At 40.9% G+C, this 16,407-nt stretch overlaps 1 protein-coding gene and 1 long non-coding RNA gene across 3 annotated transcripts in view; one reads left to right on the forward strand and one right to left on the reverse strand.

Annotated features, from left to right (window-relative positions):
* The window catches only part of LOC311063844 (exostosin-1), a gene marked incomplete at both ends in the record, with an annotated part of 229,696 nt that overhangs the window by 101,554 nt on the left and 111,735 nt on the right, over nt 1-16,407 (forward strand). The window lies entirely within an intron of this gene.
* On the reverse strand, nt 12,626-15,099 carry LOC311062711. Its single transcript, XR_014602531.1, has 4 exons — nt 15,007-15,099; nt 14,353-14,468; nt 13,090-13,111; nt 12,626-12,954 (listed from the first exon to the last, which is right to left on the reverse strand). It is a non-coding gene; the product is annotated as an uncharacterized lncRNA (long non-coding RNA).

Raw genomic sequence — 16,407 nt, forward strand, 5'->3', positions numbered from 1 at the left:
GAAATCTCACAATGGCTTTTACTACAGTAAGTGCGTTCGGGCACGCGCAAAGTCATCCAGACATCATCATTTCTCTCTTTCCATTGTGTAAATCACAGGTTCCAGTCCCTCTCGGTGCAAACATCTCAGACTTAAGCCGTGCAACGATAAACCCACGGCATGACCTGGATGTTTCCACTGACAGATCTTCAAATCATACATTTTGTCTCTTAAAAGTACAATCTTTTAACTCGGTTCACCGGTTGGACGATGCAGGGAAGGCTTTGGTAGCCAGTCAGTTGGGAGTGACTGCAGTTATGATTGATGCAGTGTAGACTTATGTTGAGTAATTGCTGTCTTATTGAGTCCTAAGCCCCCCCCATACATTACATTACGGTCTCAAAGCTCAACCACACACCGCAACAACCACAGATAGAGAGCAGGGATCTTATCCAGGACTAACCAGTGTGACCAATGGTAGCCACTGCTAGGCACTTCTGCAGCATGGGCTTGAACCAAGAGGTCAGCGAAGGCTTAGTCACTCTAGCCCGTGAAAGGTAATCAATTCAAGTGAATTTACATGCAATATAAACCATGTTACACTTACATTACAGAACCTTTATAAAACCTAGTCTTGTTACATTAAGATATCCTTTGAACTCACTGCATACATCACACTATAACTCTACCGGGATTGTTTTACAGATTATAGATGTGTAATTATTTTTGACATAGACTCCATTCGGTGTGATCATCTCACATGAGTACGGACTGTACCAATCAATCTATCATTATTAAAATTTTGCAGCAGCGGCTCACTTCATGCCAGCAGAACTCACAATTATCACCTGTGAGCAGGACGATTTTTATGAGAATGGAGCATTGTTGGCTTTTAGAAAACAAGAGCAATTTGAATTGAAAAGAGGCCACAGCTGCTGGGGGGGAGGGGGGGCTTGCTTCCTTGTGTGTCAGTTGTTAGTTCACTCGATCTCTGACAAAAAGGTACGGAATGCCTGCGATTTGCGGAGGCCTGTAATTGCAGTAAGTGGAGGTAAGTCACCTGACTCCAATGCGGCTGAACTCATATCGATTGACCTGTCACTGTGACACACAAACCTTTTGCGCATTTGATATGCAGATGTCCAGAGCTACGACGTGCGCTGACCTGGTGATGCCTAACCCGCTTCTCTCTCCTCCTCCTGCCCATTTGTTTAGCCCTCCCCTTGTATTGATGACATATCGATAAGACAGCTCTTATTACAAGCGCTTTAACCTTGACACTGTGTGTGTGTGTGTGTCTGCTGTCATAGCTCTTCTATTATTTACCACACGTCTCTGTCTGGGAAGAGCTTGCGTGTGAGGCCAGCAATCGTCTCTAGGTAAACAACGACTGCCAATGACAAGGGTGACCCTTACACACACACACACACACACACACACACACACACACACACACACACACACACACACACACACACACACACACACACACACACACACACACACACACACACACACACACACACACACACAGCTCTCTAACCTTATCTACCCTCCTAGCCCCATCTCAGTTCTGATCGATACATTTTAAGCCGTACGCCATCTGCCAAAACAAACGTTGTTTTCCGTGTCGCTCTGCACGTTTGTTTTGCTTTCCGCCTGGGATGCAGATCGCCATCCTTGGCGCTGCCCTGCCGCGGCCTTTGCTTGTTTGCGGTTGATTCCCAGAGAATCTCATCACACTCTCATCTCTTTGGCTGATGCCTCTACCTGCCTGCATGCTGTCTTTTGAGAATCAAATTAAGCCTGACTGGAGCTGGGTCGAAACAATGTGTTGTCACCCGCACTCACACCTATACGCACAGAATTAATATGTGTTTTAACCACATTAACCTATTTTGGGCATGTCTTTTTCTCTATTTTCTTCAATTTAACATAATAATAATACAAAAAGATCTAAAAGCTTGCGATGCATTCTGAGATGTAGATTGGCTATATTAGCAATTTTTGAAATAGGGCTTAAGGAGTTACGCTACATTACTGCATTATTGGATAATCAGGTATAAGGGGGCCTCTATGTGTCAATGGGGAGCTGAATAAAAATGCAACTGCCTTGTTCAGTAATTGCCGTCCCAACAACCAAAAACTGACATACAAGTGCCTTTTATCTGCAAAATATCGTCATGACTGAGGATCATATTATCTTTGATGACCGATATACCAGGCCTAGGAGCATTTTCTATCCCCAGCCCATAAGTTAGGGTTAGTCAAAACAGTTACATGTACTATACGGACTGTGACTCCCATACATTGTCACACATATGTGTCACCATCACCACATGTGCATCCTCTGTACTCATTATTCAGTGTTACTGTGTACTACCTGGATCACAGCCTCACAATCTCAGTTACTTTTATTTCATTCTTTTTTTTTTTTTCTAATTTGTTTTATTAGGACTGTTTTGATCTTGTTATTAATAAAAAAAAATGTTGTCCACACTGTTGAAAAATTCACTGATTGAAATGTTGCCATGTACAGCTCACAGCTGTATTGTGCAATTTACAATTTGGCATTTAGTGAAATTACATCCTGCACATAATTCTACATTCATTCAAACTCTGAACTCTGACTGGGGAGGGAGTCTGGGAGATAGGTGGGTCATTGCTCTGAGTCAAATGATCATTACAACGTTCTGATATAAATATTTCAAGTAATAGTAATAGTATTTATGGACAATTAGAATATTGAATTTTGATGTGGTGACATAATTAAACGTAATGTTGATGTGGCACTCTGAATATCAAGAAAATAAAAACATGGCACTTCAAGTCAAAAAGGTTGCAGAGCCCCGATGTAGTTCTTCAAAGAAGTGCTGCTGTTGGATGCCAGGTAAACATCTTTCTAAACAACATGCTAATCTAATAACATTCTTAACATTTGTGGTCAAGCAAAACAAGTCTAAATGACAAAAACGTGAACAAACAACCAACATATTGTATACAGATGTGCCATTTCAAAACTTCAAATGTCCTGCCATCGGCAAGACAGTACATTTTCAGGGGATTCCCAGGGCAATAAGAGGGACAAAGAAGGGCATTTAAAATGCTGAATTATTTTGATGATCACTGCTTTTATGATGCTAATTAATTTGAGCAACTGGTCAAGGACCTCTTCAAATCACCTTTCGCCTCATAATGAGTCTGACACCTTCTTCAACACACATTCTTTTGTTCTCATGTATATGGATGTCTGTTGAAGGGAAAAACGGGGGTGTGTAGTGACAACTTCTTTTCAGGGGCAAAACAGTGTCTTTTTAACACTTCCGTGACTAAGCAATCAATGGGACCGATTTTGAGAATTGAAAGTGGCTTAACTTCTCTCAGGAAGCTCTGAGAAAGTTCCCCTTTCATGACTTTTCCTAAATATATGTTTCAAACCATCTCCGTTTTTTTTATTTTTTTTAACTCATTATAAATATGAAATACATACCATGTATCCCATCCCAGCCGTTTTATTTCGGCTAAATTGATCGCTCTCCCCCTCTCTCCCCCTCCCTAGAGCACTTTACACCTCGAGACCCCCCACAGAGAAGCCCGCCGAGCGGCCGTAGAGAGCAGACTCTGCTGCGCTGCAAGTCTTATGTTGCCATGTCTGCTTATTATAAGCGACTTTGGGCTTGTTTTTCCACGTCTTTCTATTATTATTATTATTATAATTATATATATAATTACATCATAATGGTAATAATGTTCTACTCCACTACAGCTCAGAAGCAAATCTTGTACTTTTACTCCACTACAATTATTTGAAAACTTTAGTTACTAGTTACTTTGCAGATATAAATATATTTCATACTTGAGATTAGAGCTTCATGCATGTCCTTTTGTAAATTATTTTTTATTAGGTAAATATTTATATGGAAAGGTCTAACCAGGGACTGGGGTTGCAAATTGGCCTCGGCTATAAACCCCATTATAAACCCCATTTACAAGGTTTCATGCCTCACTGTTTTGTCAGGGCACAACGCATGCAGTAACATTTTCATAGACCTGACTGCTTATTTCTCTCGCAAAATTTGGCAGCCCAATGCTGTGCCAACAGTTCTGATCTACAAGCAGAGGGCTCGTCAGGCAGCGACTGTTTTATGTTTGTAGATCAGATATTTAGCGCAGGAATGAGCACATTTGTGGAACATAGCGATGTGTTCTCTTGTTGCGCTGACATGAGGGACAGAGAGAGACGGGACAGAGAGAGACAGGACAAGAGACGCTTCTGTCAGCGTGGACAGCTGATAGAAGCGGCGGAAAAAGATCAAATCTACAAGCATACAGCTTGTCACGCAGCAACTGTGTTGTGCTTGTAGATCAGATATTTTGCGCAGGATTGGACACATGTGGAAACATACCAACGTGTTGCGCTGTTGTCAGAAAGTGATGATAGAAGGAGACGCTTTTACACTTAGGCATAATAGGCAAATAATGTGAATAGTATTATTATGAATAATACTAATATTGGTTTGTCAAGAGATATCCAGTGTTTTGGACAATGGAGATAGTCACGTAATTAGGCAGTGGCTTCAGCGTTCATATAGGCTCCATGTTTCCCTCAAGAGTTTAATGTGACGCTACAGATTGCACTATTTTATACGCTTTTTTTTAATAAAGATTTTACATGCAGAATCTGCAGTTACCATTACAACTAAATTACTATGTTATAATGTTTCTGCCTGCCATAATATGTGAGTGAGCTAACTGACTGAGCAGAGTGCAATTGAATGGCTATTTAAAAGACAATGGAACCCCCCACTGTGTGGGTGAGAAGGTGTCAGCTAGTCTGGAGCACAGAGGTGAGACAGGAACCAATAGGGGAGCTTGATTTCTTGATCAAAAAGACCGTTTTGCAGGCTGTGTGTTGGATAATGAAACCCCAGTCATGCCAGTGTTAAGGGCAGAACAGGGAGGAAAAAATGCATTTTCAGGGCACTTTCAGGGAAAGAACAGTAACGTGTGAAGTTTTGAAGTGGCACATCTGTATATGCAGTTCATACTTTAGTTTACTGGCATTTATCAAAAACAACCCCCTTTTCGGGAGCCGAACCCCTGGTTTTGGGAGACTCTATTCAGCTTCCCCTTCCCCTGACAACACTCCCTGCTTTTCATATATAAAATGGCAACAGTGCCTGCACATAAAATCACGGGAAAACACTGCAGAATATTGATGGTATTCCAGGGCACATTGTCTAATGTCTGCAATCCCATACTTACTCCAGGCTCCCCATTTCTAGCAATTTTTAGATCATAGCAGAACCTGTGTAAAAGTGTGGCGAAGGGGTGTCACGATGATGTACTGTTCGTGTTGCCTCCATGAATTTTACATGGTTGGCCTGGTACACTGTGGCGGAAGGGGTAGTTGAGGCTCTGCTGACGGGTGTGTAGGGAGGGGATTCACGCAGACACACAGAATGTAAAGGAGAGGAGTCCTTCTGCCAGGCGTTGTCTCATTTCAGTTCAAGATAAGTGAAAGGAAAGAACAAGGCATGACAGAATACTGGAAAAGGTAATTGAGAGGAATAGGGGGGATATGAAAGAGATGAGGTCAGAAGAGAGAGTGAGAGATAACTTACTATCGATGGTAAGTTACTATGTGTGCAGTTTGTGAATGAAGCCACACAAATTTAGAAGTCTGGCTTGTTGTGGGCATTTTCACTAGTGTGTCTTTTCGGTCTACTGTTTCCTTTGGCCAAATGGCCAAGCACTTTTCATGAGTTTCACGTTTGATCGATAGCAGGCATTTCTTGATTATTTTCCATGTTGCCATGCACAGTTCAGAGCTGATTAGTGTTTGAGAGACACATACATAAATACACAAACATGAACTGTTAAAGGAAGAATGAAAGAGCTATTATTTAGTGACCACATTCTAAGTGTTTAGGTATGTTTCAGGATCTATGTGGCTTTTTCCACACGTGTGATTCAAATGGAATGGGGAAAGTTATACTGGAACACAACCTGCTGCAGAAATGCTGACCAATCAATCACTGCTGAAGCTTCTGTTTGGTACCGGCGTACAGTTACAGTATCAGAACCAACTGCTCATGCTTCCTAAAGGTTAATGCATACAGAATGTGGTTCACCCACAGTTTCTTGCTATAGAAAAAACAAACAAACCATAAACAAGGCAGCCTCTAGAGGTGTGCAAAACTGAGATGCGTGCCTCGATCATGTTTGTTCTGCTGTTTTCAGCAGCCTCTGTTGGCCATATCTGCGGACAGTATTTATTCATATTGTACACACAGACAAGACAGTCTCATTACAATAATGTCGTGTTTACTTTGCCTGGCTCAGCTATAATAACTGGCAAATGCATTCTTGCTTTACAACAGTTATTCTGAGAAGAATGCTGTGAAACACAAAGCAGCATCTACTTTATTGTAGATAGAGCAAACTTTCAATTCCCTGAGGAAAATAGGCCATTGATGAAACTCCTCCATCCTCTCTGGTCTTGTGCCTTCCGATCCAGTTGCTGCCATAACAGCCCTTTATGGCTCTTCCTCTCATCCTCCTGCCATGCATTTCCAAGTTAGAGCATGTTTTGTGATAGAATTGTTTTGTCTTTTTGAGTGTATGACCAATTCAGTTTTAATTTTTCTCCTCCTGATTTGAATTGTTTCTAGCTTGATGAGATCCCACACGTTGCCATTTTAGATGATGTTGGGCCAGTAGATTCCTAAGAGGTGTCGGATTCAGGGGTTGAAGAATGTCTGTTGAGTATTTTAATTGTAATCTTCCAGGTTTCGGATCCATAGAGTAGAGTGGATTTGATATTTGAGAGTTTTTGCAGTTTGGGCTTGAGTGATATGTGTTTTTGCTTTCCATATTTTATTTAAGATGTTGTAGGTTATTATGCAATAGGTATTGATCCTATAGAAATCCAAGACAGTGGTAACAATTAACTGGTAAGTGTAGTAAGTGGTTGAGCCACCAGGGTGTCCCAAGAGTGCACATTGATAAGGCATGGATCTTTACATCCGTATGTCTAAGTATAGACAGGGTCTAATACTTAATCATCAAAACACAGAAAATAGCCAATCTATAAGCTCACAACACATTGCTTTGCGACGCATTGTGAGCTTGTAGATCGGCTAATTTCACACTGTCATGCGACAAAGTATAAATCAGGCTTAACACATATAGCTCCAGTCTCAATGGACATTAAGTGTGGACGCCGCCACATGCATGTGTCCACAGTTCATTCATCAAAACTAGTGCAAACCCATTTTTCTTCATGCAGTTGCGTTGTGGGGGAAATGTGAAAGGAGATAAGTCATTGTGTCAATATTAGGAACTCTATTTGTCTGAGCCTTGAGGGATGTCCTTACACAGTGATTGATGGGAACGGGAAGCAGTGTGCAACCAAACTCACTCACTCACAAACAAGCTCTGACACTCATGCCTGGTTGCTGGAAAACCTAGAAGATGTCATGGAGGAATGCTATTTTTGCCCAATTTTATATTGTCTCTGTCGGGTGGAAACCATGTATTTCCAGTGGATCCAATGTATTTAGTCCCACAGACAGACTTTCACTTTCACTTTTACCGCTGCCGTTGTTGACTCCGAGATCTGACTATCTGACTGACTGACTGACTGACTGACTGACTGACTGACTGACTGACTGACTGACTGACTGACTGCTGACTGTGAGGTTCAATTCATGAAGGTCTCACAGGCAATTTTATTACCTGTGTAGGCCCTATAAAGAGAAGAATGCATTCGCCATCTGTTTTGAATGAGGGATGTCATGTTTTGCAAATAATTAAGTTTACCTAGACTAAAGGTAAAACCATTTCTTAATTCCATTTAAGGATGTGTTTTCCCTATGATTTATAATTATAAGTTATGGGCCATGACGGAGGCGCGCCGACTCAGCAGACCTTAAGGCTGAGGAGACGCCCCCTCGCGCCTCCAGGCGCGAGTGGCCGCGTCGACCAGCCGCTGGGCTGCTAGTCGACTCAGCGCCGTCCGAGTTATGTACCGATAGGGACAGAATCGTAAATATTATTGGTGCGGACTGCGTTTGTTCCACTGACTGCGTTTATCCCAACTACCACTCAAAGTGGCTCCTGGCCCACTGCCTGGATGAGGCAGCCTTATTTTTTAAAGCTTTGTGCTTTCTATTAGACTGTGCAGGGCAGAGGCGTCTAATCTCTGAGTCAGGGTGACCGCATACCCTCGGGTTAAAGCTATTTCCTAATTCCATTTAAGGATGTGTTTACACTATATTTTTTAGGACTATGGGGTAGATACTGAAGGGATACAGTTTTGGAAACAAGTTAGCATATCCACAGTTCTGATGTTCACACCTCCAATTTGGAAGACAATTAGCTCCCTGTTGATGGTCCAAATGTTGATGGCTCTTGGTATCAATGTGCCTTCATTGATATTCTCATTAGCTCAACAATGAGATCTCCCCCACAACTTTGTGGTTGATGTAGGTGATCAACTCTATTGTTTAGTTTAGTAAGAATATGTGGATAGTTTCAGTTTTTTTGGGCAGTTTAGAAGTTTAGGCCTCCTGGATATTTTGTGCTAAGTCTTGTAATCCATTCTTTTTCATGGAATCTTCTCTGTCCCATTGTCCAGCAGTCATTGAATTCCAAGCCGCATACTTTTATGGCATCAATCCCATGTGTCATAAAGTGTTGAACAATTAATAAATGGGTATCTTTTTCATTATTAATGGTGTACCTGTGTTGGCTTATTCTAATTGCTATGGAGTTGCCTGTCTCTCCTACATACTGTAATCCACACACTTGGCAAGTAATCAGATAAACACAATTTCTGGTGTTGTATGTGATGTTCTGTCTTAGGCTAATAATGTTTTTGTTTGTCCTGTTTTTAACCGTTTGTTTCGGGCTAAAGTAGTTAGGCCTTGCCCGTGCTACTTGGTTCCATGGCTTCAATTTGCTGTGGATCAAGTAGTCTTTCAGATTTTTGTTTTTCCTATAGGCCGAAATTATCTTAAAGTTCTGTAGGAGGTTTCCCCCCCTGTTTTCAAAATTGTTTTTGATGGCTCTGTTTGCCAATAAACTTTGGCTGGAAAATGTGGTTACTAAGGCTAGTGTGGGTTTCTCATTCCTTACTTTCACTTCCTGGAATGTGTTGTATGATTTCCTGAGGAATGTTCTTGTATATCCACGTTTCCTTAATGCTGTGAATAGAGTTTTGCAGGCATTTTCAAAATCTGCTGTTTGTGTGCAGATTCTTTTGAAACGTAGGAGTTGAGACTTGACTATTCCTGCGAAACAATGGGTTGGATGGAAGGATGTCTTGTGGAGCAGTGCATGTGTATCAGTCTCCTTAAAAAACACCTTTGAGTCCAGTTTGCCGGTGGTGTTAAAATCTTTCCCTTTGAAGACTGTAACATCCAAGAAGTCAATGTGTTCTTTGTTTGTGACATATTTCACTGTTATTGAGGCATGATGTGTGTTTAAGACTCGTATGAATTGCTCAAATTCCTCTGTGGAGTGCTCAAATACTCCAAAAATATCATCTAGAAACCTAAAATAATGTGTGGGTTTGAATCTGCATTTTTTAAGGGCGGTTTCTTCCCATAAAGCCAAATATATATTTGCGTACGATGGCGCAAATTTCTTTCCCATAGCTGTTCCACTGATCTGAAGGAAGGTTTTCCCATCAAATGAAAAGTCGTTTTTGGTCAAATTTAATTCTAGTAGTTCCAATAATTCTGCGTCTGGTCTTTGTCTGTCAGGATACTTTTTAAAGATATCTCTGATTGCTTTCATTCCCGCTAATGTATTTATGTTGGTATAAAGGCTATCAACATCTATTGAAAACAAGAAGGCACCCTGAGGAACCGTGATGTTTTTTATTTTGTCAATAAAGTCATATGTATCCTTAATATAGCTTGGGTGTTTTACAGATAGTGGGTTTAAGTAGAACTCAATATATTCTGCTGTGGCATATGTTTCTGAGTTACAATCCGAGACAATTGGGCGTGCAGGTGGAATTTCATAAGGAATAGTCCAGCTGTTTGGATCCTTGTGGATTTTGGGTAGAAGATAAAGGACTCTAGCCCTGGGGGAATTTTCGCCCCGTAGGTATTTTTCTTGTTTATGGTCTATAAACTTTTTCTCCCTTAACTTTGTAATGATTCCCCTCACCTCTATTGCTGTTTGTTCAAAAATGGGTGCTTCCAATTCCACATAGTGATTTGAGTTATTCAACTGTCTTAAACCCTCAAAAACATATTGTTGTCTGTCCAGAATGACTATACGACTCCCTTTGTCCGCAGGCTTAATTACAATGTCCCGGTTGTTAGCTAATGATCTTAGAGCTCTCACCTGATCCGTTGTGATGTTATTCTTTTCTTTCAGGTGTCCTGGTACATTTTGTACTGTGGCTCTGTCCATCTGGATCAATTGCTTTAGGCTGTCCGGTAGTTTGTCATTGTCTGGTTCCCAGTAGGATGGAAGATGGAAGCGCGGAATTTCCGTGTCATTTCCAGCTCCAAAATGTGTGGCTAATTTGAGTCTGCGATGGTATTTCGACACATCTGTTCTCAAGTTTTGTGATTGTTGCCTGTAGAGGTCTAATGTGGGGACGAATGATAAACCTTTTTCCAGAAGTGTTTTCTGGTGTTCGTTTGGTTGGAAATAATGAGACAGATTGATTATATCCGACTCCATAAGGCCCTGCCGGTTTGAGCTGTTGGGCCTTATTAGTTTAAAGAGTTTATCCAATGCTGTAACATGGATTCGGCTGTGCCCCTGAGCCAGTGGACATTTTCGTTGTCTGTTTTGGTCTGGTGGTCTGGCACGCACGTACACGATTAACAATGTATTCATGTCCACATAAAGGAGAGAATACAAGGACCAAATATTAAATGTACAGTTAAGGTTACATTCACAAAATCATGGCATATGTCTTCATGATACAATAAGCATATCACTCAGTAATCTATGGGTATAAGTAACAGCGTCTCCACCATATGTGGCGGCTATCAATTATGGCAGAGACAGCACAGTACTTTGCCAACCTTTTTTCCTTTCTTTTTGGGCATCCCAAGTTGTTGAAACCCTTTAACAACCAGTCTGTGGGTATGTCCTAGACCTATAGCTGCACCTATAGCCCAGCTCTGAGATGGTATGTAGAAGTGGTTGGTATTTAATGATCTTGGTCATAAAGGCTTCCTCTAGGCTAGGGTCAAAGGTGCAGGCTAATACAGACACTTCTCTGGACTCTTAATCAACCACAGCAACAACACCTGGTATAGTAGCTGTCAAAAATGTAAAAATGTCTGTGTTATCACAGCGTGAAACATGAATGGAATTACATAGGGATTTTGTACATTCTCACTGAGGATGCGTGATATTTTGATATGTCCTTTGCTATGAGTTCCACTAGTGTGTCACCATGACGTGCTACTGTATGTCCATCCCTTTGCACCACCAAGGCAGCATATGCCTTGTTCAGCAGCCTGATGACAGGCGGTGCTGTCAGGCTGGTCTCATACTTTTGCTCTTCCTTGGACCTACCTGTGGGTTATACAAGGTACAAGTGACTTGGATTGAGCTCTTCCTTGGCTTGGACGTATCTGTGGATTATACAGACAAGTGACTTTTTTTTCTTTGATCTTCCTCGTGGACCTACTTGCGGATTATACCAGTGTCAGTCTACCTTATGTGGATTATGTGGTCGACACACACTGACATTTTGCACCTTAATCCCATGTACAACGCACTGACTTTTCTTTTTGTGTGCTTTTTTTCTAACACCTTAACTAACGTCCATAAGTATATCATGCACAGTATACATCTGGTGCTATGCTCACGCACCTTATATCTTATCTCAGGTACCATGTGTAAATATGTAGTTGTTTGATATCCTTTCCCCTCTTGCCCCCCCTCTCTTCTTCTTGCCTTTCTTTCTTCTATGGAAATAACGATACGATGGGAACTATGCACGGAAACAAATTTCACCCACTTAACTTCTGTAAACCTGTGATCAATAAAGCTGATTCTGATTCTGATTTGTATGCATAACAGCCATTCAAGATGTTAGACAGTGTTTCAGTGACTTGTTCTGTGGTGTGGATGCAAGCAATGAGGGACCTGAGTGGAGGGGAACCAGATGGAAAGATTGAGTCTGGTGGTCTGGCTTTTACTGTGAATTTGATGATGTCCTCATCAGTGCAGTGTCCTTAAGGAATGAGTGTGGAACAGAGTGATCAGCAGAGGGAAGACATGCAAGTTTCCCCTGGAGTTTTAGTCCAGTCCAGTGTTGTTGTTGTTGATGTTGGTGTAGAGGATATACACCCCCCCCCACGCACGCACGCACGCACGCACGCGCACACACACACACACACACACACACACACACACACACACACACACACACACACACACACACACACACACACACACACACACACACACACACACACACACACACACACACACACACACACACACACAATGCTGATTCATTCCTGCAGGTATTAAATAACCCACTATACTAATGCTGCCCAGCTGTCACAAACACATGTCCAGATAAACACAATGAAAGTGTATTTATAATTTACATGATATTAGAAATATAGTATAGCATTTAGACACACCAGAGCTGTTTTGACTTTAGCAATGCATATTTATTCATAAGGACAGCATGAAGTATCAAGCTAAGAGAAATTTAGTAGGTAAATGCACTCCAATAGAAACATTATTTAATGTTAGAGACAACTAGCAGGCTAGTTAGTATTTACTTCATCAAATGGCAAAACAGGAAGTGAGAGGAGGGCTGACAGCAACTGGATGATCAGCCTTCCTGTTGAGTTAGCCTCGTTGGAATGGGTCACCATCACTCATTATTAACCATCATTTCCCCTTGGACCGTCATATCCTCTTGGATCGTCATATCCCCTGGGATTGTCAAATCTCTTTGGGAGATCTCTCCTCCTAAGATTGAAATTGACCATTTTATTTGGCATGACTATATACAGCATATGACTAATTATTTCTTCTTCTTCTTATTATTATTATTGGTAATAGTAGGGCGTATGAATTGAAGTGCTGGTACCAAGAAATATTTACCTGCGACCAAAATGTGCCAGCCCTGTGTGTGAGAGAATGCAAATAAAATTTCAAATCACAGCAATGCAACGTTACTATAATAATAAACAATTATAATAAGTATTGCTTCTACGATGTCCTGATCCCTTTAGTAATATTTAAAGCAGACATGAATTATTCCTTTTTTTTTTCTTTTTTGTGTTTTATTTATTTATTTAATTATTTTGCGGGGGGGGGGGGGTGAGGATCCATTTGGTTACATGTGTAAAACTCCTAGGCTAGGTTGCACCAACATGGATTAAATTAATCCTGGTTTTAAATCTAGGGTTACTAAATAGGTTGCTGGATGCTGGACCAGTTTAAGCAATGATTGAAATACCAAATTAGTTTAGTTTCAGTGTTTGCCATGGAATCCTTTCCATGGCATCCCATTCAGACCTGAGGAAGCTTCTTCTTCTTTAAAAAATCAGTTTTTCGGGAAGAAAATATATATTTTTTTAAATTCACGACTTTTCAAAAATAGCAGATCTACAAGCTCATATCTGCTATTTTTGAATAGCCAAAGAAATCTAAAGTGACACAGATGCGTTCCAGGTCTTAATGGGTTAAATATAAGCTGTTACTGTTGCTACTGCTGTTAACACGGCACTGTGTAAATGTGACCAACTACTGTAGATATCTATCTATATAGCGTAGATAGGCCTACATGTTTTGCATAACATAAACCTTTTCCAGGGGTGGTTTAAATATAACTGCTCCAGTTTAAAATTACGGTTGCAACAGACTTGAATTGACTTGAAAATTCAACTGAGATTGCCGAGGGCTAAATCTAAAGTAAACAGGATACATTTTAAACTATATTTAAACTAGGTTTAACGTTTGATGCAACAGGATTATCCTTGATTTAATCCAGTTTAAATTTTAAACCTTGTTTTATATTGAGGATGTTTATAGGCACATGCCTGGGCCAGGGGAAAGTATATCGCTATCCTATCTCTGAACCATGAGCACCGACGTGCTCATCAGGAACAGTTAGGGGTTAGGTGTCTTGCTCAAGAACACTTGAGGAGCCTGGGTTTCGAACCAGGAACCTTCCAATTCCTAAGTGGCCACTCTACCTCCTGAGCCAGTGCTGCCCAATGTTGGACACAGAAGATACAATACTAATGGCAAACTCCTGAACATCAATGCTGGTTCAAATAATCTTAAAAACTGAAGTAGTAGATTTCTTTTTACCTTGATAAGAGTTGACAACAAACAACTAAAGTTTAGTGAAGGTTTTACCTGATTTTACGGCATGGTGTGCAAGACCTGCAACCCAGCTCCAAATCCCCTCTACTGGTTCAGGTTGCAGGACCCCCACCAGCAGTAGCACTGAAAAGACTGCAGCAACCCTCATCCTAACATGAAGAACCAAGCACACAGATGGCCTTTGGTTAAATCGGTTTGATCATTTTCAATTCATTTTCATGACGCAAATGAATGTGTGTGTGTGTGTGTGTGTGTGTGTGTGTGTGTGTGTGTGTGTGTGTGTGTGTGTGTGTGTGTGTGTGTGTGTGTGTGTGTGTGTGTGTGTGTGTGTGCGCGCGCGTGCGTGCGTGCGCGCGTGCGTGCGTGTGTGTGAAATGCTTGAAATTGTATGACACCAGAATGTATTAAAAACATAATATTTATAATAATTGGTTTCTGTAAATATTATTTACAGAAACCAAGTCATAAATAAGAAATACATCAAAATGGAAATAATTAAATTCTACAAAGAAATCAAGGATTTAATAATATTCTCTAAAATCTGCTATTTAATTCTGTCAAATAATATGTTATATCATAATGAAGGCTACACTACAAATAGGCAAGCTGGCCTACATCTCTAGCGATTGTACACAAATATGCACACAAATATAAAACACACAAATGCCATTAACATTTATTTCTTACCTTTCCACAGATTCAGTCTAAACAAAAACTGATATCAAAGGCAGTGAAGAAGAATGTTGTGTATGATGGTTGAGAGATTCATGTGCCTTATTTATATGAGCCAGAATAGTGTTTTATACTGTAGTCAGGTTGTTTATCTCTTGTGGCTTTGGGCTTGTTTAGTCATTGTTTGTGTGTATTTGTGTGTATTTGTGTGTGTTTGTGTGTTTGTGTGATTGTTTGTATGATTGTTTGAATCATTGCATTTTGCAACACAGGATGTGGACACTTGGCCTTATCTCAACGCATATGTTTTTGGGTCTTTCCTTCCTCCAACGGTACTTCCTCCTTCTAGCATGGAGACTCAACACTCTAAAACAGCGGTTCTCAACCTGTGAGCCGGGGCCCATTGGTGGGCCGCAAGGGTATTTTAATGATAATATAACATTAATATAAAATAATAGTGTAATAAAAAAAGTCAGGATATTTTCTTTAAAACCGAGAGAAATTTGTTTTCTTTGTGATACCAATAAATAGGAAGTATACTATGTTAGTTCCATTGATCCAAGCCGGAACACAATCGATTGATTGACCATTGACATAAACATGCACACGCTCTGAAAATGCACGTGGCCTACCCATCTGACCACTTAATTTGGCTGCCGTGTTACAGTAAGTGGGCTGTGAACGCTGAACAGATGGGTGGACTGTGAACGCTTTTGAGATTTTCAAACACACACACACACACACACACACACACACACACACACACACACACACACACACACACACACACACACACACACACACACACACACACACACACACACACACACACAGAGAGAGTCAAAAGACTTGGGGTTGACTCAGCAACAGCATTGTCTAACAGCACAAGTCAACTGTTTAAATTAAAGTTTAGGCATTAGTTTCTATGCATCTTTGTCTTTTGAGTGTTTAGTCGTCAACAGAATGGATAGCGAGAGAAACTAAAACCAAGAAACAGAGAAATGGAGACAGCTAAAGACAAAATAATAAAATTCTATTCTACTTTGTTACATCTCTGGAGAAACATCTTTTCTTGGGTGGGTAGATTCTCAAAAGAATTGACGCACACGCGCGCACACACACACACACACACACACACACACACACACACACACACACACACACACACACACACACACACACACACACACACACACACACACACACACACACACACACACACACACACACACACACACACACACACACACACACACACAACATGCTCTCCCACTATCTCCTGTGTTTACCCCTACCATTGTTGTCTCCTTAAATGCACTCTGCATCTCACACACCTCTCTGACAGCCTCTCAACTGAATCTCTTCACTTTCTTCTTTTCATGTGGTACAGAGGAGGCAATGTGATGTCACATTGAT

The sequence above is a fragment of the Gymnoscopelus microlampas genome (genome assembly GCF_963454915.1).
Source record: "Gymnoscopelus microlampas genome assembly, chromosome: 16".
Lineage (NCBI taxonomy): Eukaryota > Metazoa > Chordata > Actinopteri > Myctophiformes > Myctophidae > Gymnoscopelus > Gymnoscopelus microlampas.